Source organism: Natator depressus, chromosome 16, assembly GCF_965152275.1.
Source record: "Natator depressus isolate rNatDep1 chromosome 16, rNatDep2.hap1, whole genome shotgun sequence".
In the NCBI taxonomy this organism is placed as follows: Eukaryota; Metazoa; Chordata; order Testudines; family Cheloniidae; genus Natator; species Natator depressus.
Window position 1 is genome coordinate 16,723,177 of NC_134249.1, and position 6,000 is coordinate 16,729,176.

The window sequence follows — 6,000 nt, forward strand, 5'->3', positions numbered from 1 at the left end:
AATCATTAAATCCAGAGGTCTTGTTTCCTTTGAGCTCATTTTTTCATATGAAAAATTTCACATACGAAGAGCATGGAACTTGATTCAATCCAGCACAGAAGGGGAGAAGGGCTGAATTGACCCTTTAGGTACAGGGAGTTTAAGTACTGCCAACTTCATGAACTTGTTGGCAGAGGCATTCTCTCCTTTTCTTTGGTGCAGCTGTACATTGTCTAAAATTGGCTAGATGCTGCTTGTTGCTACCATTTGTTCTTGCTGTACCACATAAAGTCCCCATGAGTTACAATTCTTGCAAGTAGTTTTTATAGGAGAGTCTATAACTAAATCAAGACCTTAAAAGCACGTCTGGAGAGGGAAAATACACATTTCCCTGTCCAACCGCTACTATTTCTCTAGGAAATTAGATTATAAGCAACTGCAAATAAGTTACTACTTCATAAAACCATTTCCCCAGACAGACTCCACAGCTACTGGAGCCCCCGCTCTGTGCTCAGGTGGCTTTACTGCACTGGAAGTCGGAACATTTATAACAGCAACACAAAGCTTCCATGGGGGGGAAAAAAAACAATCAAGGGTGGCACTGTTGGGAACTGACCAGCTAGAGACTATGTGCAAATGGCTGCTGGACAGGAGGCAGTATTGCATTAGACAGCATTCTTAAAAAGATGTCACTGGCTTCCTTGCATGGCTTGAGAGAGAAATAAGCAGTAATGATGTTATGACCCTCTCACCACAGGTTGGCAGCAGGGTTTAGACCACGTACCTTCAGTACCAACACACGGGCTTCTATAACTTGAGCCGAAGCGGCTCCTCCTTAGCTAGTAACAAAAGTAGGCTGTTATCCTTTAGAGTAGCCACAAGGGGGATACAACACACATTACAGCTGCTGAAGTCATGGTGCAAAAAAAAAAAAAAAAAAAAAAAAAGGAAAAAACCATGGTGCCGATCACCTAGTATTGGGCTCTTTATAAATACCTACCTAGACAGAAGAGGATGCCTCGCTAAAGTAATCTAACCATAGGAAAACACGGACACCAAGGAATTGTCTCAAAGGCAAAGTAAATGATCCATGGACTTTGGTTAGGACAACTCCAAATAGCCAGTTAGAAAGCAAGGGGAGGAGTTCTGGTCCCCTCATAAAGACAGACTCAAAGCTGCTATGGTTGGTCCTGTTTTAGAAAGCCCATTTTCATTTTAAAATTTAGCACTCATGCAGCCAGGAAGGACATACAACTGAAAACGCATCTCCCCAATCACAAATTCAGCGTTTAAAAAAGGAAATGTTTTTCAAAGCTTTGAGAACTTCAGTGCTTTGAGCATATTGACAAAAGGTAACATGCAAGACAAGTATCCACACAGAGGAGAAATAGCTTTACTATAATACAAAAAGAAGAAACATCCTTCATCTTAGGTACATCCCACTGATGAATGTTCACATTCTGGAAGACCCATACAGAAGCTGCAGTCATTCATGAAGCAAAAGTTTATGCTTTTAAATAGGCAGGGAAATATTAGTTGTGGGAAGGCTAACAAAAAAAAAAAAATCCTTAAAAAGGCACCAGCACCCTCCTAGAAAAATCTACTCACATTAACGTTTTAAGTTGGTTTGCCTGTTTATTTTTAAAATTATACCAGTCTGCAAAATGCTGACCTCTTTAAACAAGCATTAAGACAGACCTTTGTTTTTCCTATTTACCTCAAATTGTATTCCAACTTTAACTATTTGGTGGTGTCATAACAAATCTGTTTACCCAAATAAAAGCCACCAAAAAATCTGCAATCCTAGACCTGTTGTCTGGCATGATTAAACAGTGCCGCCAGTATGAATCTATCACCATAGCTACAGAAAAGAAGAAAAAAAAATCAGTCGTTTGGGTTTATGCACAAATTCACTCACCCAAGAAAGCTTTTAACCATATTCATTCTCAGCTGAAGACAGGGAAAATTTACATTTGCTAGAATTTGTGAGAGCCACACAGGACAGTTGTTCTTTTTTAAATGGTTAGGAAATGGACAGTTTATCTGAAAGGGGGAAATACAGACCATTAAAGGGACTCAGCACATGCTGTCAGCACTTTGTCCCATCAGCAACATTTTGTGCTTTAATTGGCTTTCATGAAATGCCCCAAGTGTAAATAAAAGCAGAAGCTCAGTGTTTTCTTAGTTCTAAACAAGATAAGAGTTAGGCACTAAAGATACTTAAAGCAGCATCTTCTAGGAAATGTTCCTAGTCCATGGCCAGACCTGGAGTGCTTTGCTGGGGCCACGTAAGGGTTGGTTGGGAGTGGCACATTTAGGCACTAGGGGCAGAGGAGAGTTTCAAGTTGCTCTAAAGTACACTTGTACAGTTTTGCTTGCCCAGAAGAAGTGTTGGTTTTGGGGTGGGGGAGTGTAAGGGTGGAAAAAGGGCGGGGGGGACAGGAATGTCAAAAATCTGTTGTCATGGGCCATAATGGTGGGGAACTCTAAAGATTGCTGAGAATTTTGCAAAGTGGCTCTAAAGTGACCCTCGGTTAGCCAGGAGCAGGAGTGATAGACTCTGAAGGAAACCCCATGCAACTCTGCAGTGATCTGGGAGTTTAAAGTGGGGAGAGAGCGGAAATCAGTAACGGTCCTCAGGTCCAGATTGCACTGAATCCCACTGCAGAAGAGCAAATTCTCTACTTGATACAGCAATTAAGTAAGACTGCACTGGGCAGTGTCACATATGCCAGTCTAGAAAGCAAGTTTTATACATGCTGAACCATACCAGATGTAACAAGTGTACAAGATAAATTTACCTCTCACTCCCCATGATCTTCCTTGACACTAATGGGAAGGGAGTCTGTACCTTAGCAGACAGGAGCACATGGCTAACAGGCTTCATCTTTCAGAGGCATTTAATATACAACTCACTGCTTAGTTTAGATTTATTTGCACTGAAAACAGTGCAATGGATTTTTCCAGGGATTTAGAAAGGCCTTATATATGACTTGGGAATGGAGCCTTTGTGGACAGAAGTTGTATTTTACGGTTTAGCACCATAAATCCCAATTACAATACAGCAGTTTGTTTCATCTCTGAATTATTTATCCATGCAGCATAGAGGAGAGTGTCTTGCCATTTCAGAAACATGTTTCTGGTTGTTGTGGTAGTGCTAGAGTAAATATAGTCTGCAAATGACCAACTAGCCTTCAGCTGTCGACCACTAGAACAATGTCATGCCCTAATTTTAAAGTATAGATATCAGCTTGCACATTCCAATGGTTGCTTTAAAAAAAAAAAAAGACTGAAGTCCCTGCATTTTTAACACTTGCTTTAAAAAGGGAACTACAACATACTTATAAATCTTGCCTTACCCTTCATTTACTGGAACATGCTCTCTAGCCTCATCACTTGTTTTGACCTGGAAATACACAATACTTGGCACTTACATGGCATCAGTAGAGATCAAGACCCTTCATAAGGAAGGGGAAGAATTACTTCCATTTTAGACACTGGGCAACAGGCACAGAGGATAAGCGGCTTGCCCTATGTTGCCCTCCGAGTCAGTAGCACAACTCAAACCCAGATACCTCAATGCCCACTCCTTTGTTTTGTTCACTGGACCAAGTTGCCTTCAAATCAGCAAGCCACACGTGACTTGTCTACATTAGAGTTTTCTTCTGAAAATTCTTCCACCACTTTCCCGGTTTTAGTGGCTTTGAGAGCTCAAAAGCAGACAAGGCCCTGCTGTTTTTAATGGCGTGTGGTTTAGATCTAGTCAAAGCAGAGTTAGACAGAAAATGTTAAAAATACATGGCCATGAGAGCCTTGTCTACTATAGAGCACCTAACGTTGCTACAGTGGGAGCTGGATCTGTGTTACTGACAGTGGGACACTTTTTTTTTTTTTTTTAATTTCATGTGGACACCTTCCCCCTTCCAGTAAATTTAGTTAAGTAGGCTTTGGGTGCACTTGTAACAGTCAAATGCCAAGCACTTCACACAAGTGACAAAAAGTTAAGGTACCAGGTATGACTACATTTCCTGAACTGGGTTATTGCTTTTATCTGGCTAGTAAATCTGACCTCTGTATAGATACCATGAAGGGAGGTACCTTGAGTGCCAGACTGAGGTTATGGTATCCTGTATAACTGCAGTGAAATCTGCAAAAGGAAGATACTCGTATTAGGCAATGTTTGGATACCGCCTTAACAGACGGTGTCTGATTCTCCTCTAAGGGCAATTCTCTTCCACCTTCACAAGAAGGCCACCTATTCTGGACAGAGTATATTTCAGCACTTATAAGCACAAGGGATTCCCATTCTATTATTCAGAGATAACAAATGACAAGCACCACAAAGGAGCTGCTATAGCATTGAAAATTAAGCAAATGACCTGGAAAAAAACCAGAAGCCATTGATTCACAAACATTTAAAGTTTCTTCCTCCAAACTCATTTGGTCAAAAGACCAAATTAAACTGCTTCACATTAAAATACATGCAGTCAGTCTTCCATACATTCATTAATGATTCATCTAGGCAATACACGTGCAAGAGGGCGGGCGGGGGTCTTCCGATGGCTATTCTGCCACTTACTAGTTCTGAAACAAAAATACATGAGAAAGAATAGTACAAGGCTACTTGCATAGTTGAGGGATTGGCCGGATCAGTCAAAGGAGGAGAAAACAAAATAACATAATGTAGATTGCATGCATGTTCATCAGTCTCTACTAAAAGGTTGATTACATGATGCATGGGCAAAAGAAACAGTTGAGGTGAAAATACGTTAAAACTGCACCATATCAGTGTGCATCTTGGCATAGGTTTTATTTTTGTAATACATTTAGTCTAAACTCTCAGAGTGAAGAAAGTGCCTTGGATCACAGTTTGCCTGCTGGTTACACTAAGTGTTATGTATATAGCTGGAAGAAAAATACTAATTAAAAACTTAATCTATTCCACATGAACTCTCATTTTTACTAAAAGCAACCAATTCTGGGCTATGCATAAAGAGAAAAATGCTTAACATAAAGGGCAAACTCAACTCAAACATTTTTTATTCAAAAACAAAATAGAGCATTAACAGACTGATGTGCTAGTGCAGAGAAGTGATGGACAAAGCGGCGACAGATACAAAGTAAAGGCAATAAAACCTTGTATCAGCTGAGGGAGTAAACTGGAACGGTACTGCAGTATCTCAATCAAACAGGGTTTATTGAGAAGTTATGTTGGATCATATTAAAGAAGTTCTGTATTAAAATCACAAATGAGTTTGATTCCCCATAGTTTAAATTCCAGGGTATTACTAATTAAGAGGTCTCTTGGGTTTTGGTACTGTTTCTCTCCCTCTATGTGTGAAACTTGCAAGCTGCTAATTGTGTTAGTACATTCTAAGACAGAGTCTGTTCTCAAAGCAATTCACAGAGACTCAAAGCAATACTCTAACAACAGAAACAGCACCCAGAGACTCCTCGCCCTTTTGTTGTATTAACAATTGTGATTAAAATAGAGATAGAGGATGTATGTGGATGGATGCTTGGTGTGGATAATAACTGAATGATCAGGGAGGTGCCAGCCTAAGAATCCAGTGTCCATCGGCTGAAGAAGGCGTCAAGTGGAAATAACCAGAGGACCCCCGGAGGGCAGACTGGAATCCACCCAACAGCCTCAAGAATGGGAGAACCAAAGAACAAGATAACATCTAGCAGCACGGAGCCGTCAGGAATGTGCCATCTGCTGATTGATTCAGCAACAGCATGATGAAGCAATTCCCACAGACTGGCCTAGGAAGAAATTCCTAAAAAAGAGACTCTAAAAAGTGAGAACTTTGGGGTCTGATTCTGCAAACCAACTTCCAGGAGCATCAGATGAGCATCTGACAAGGCCCTGCTCCCTCCTCATGTCCAGGCCACCTGGCCAGTGGCTTGGCATGAGCAACTCTAAGGCTGGTAACTATGATAACAACCTTGCAGAACCTGTGTGTGTGTGTGTGTGTGTGTGTGTGTGTGTGTGTGTGTGTGTGTGTGTGTGTGTGTGTG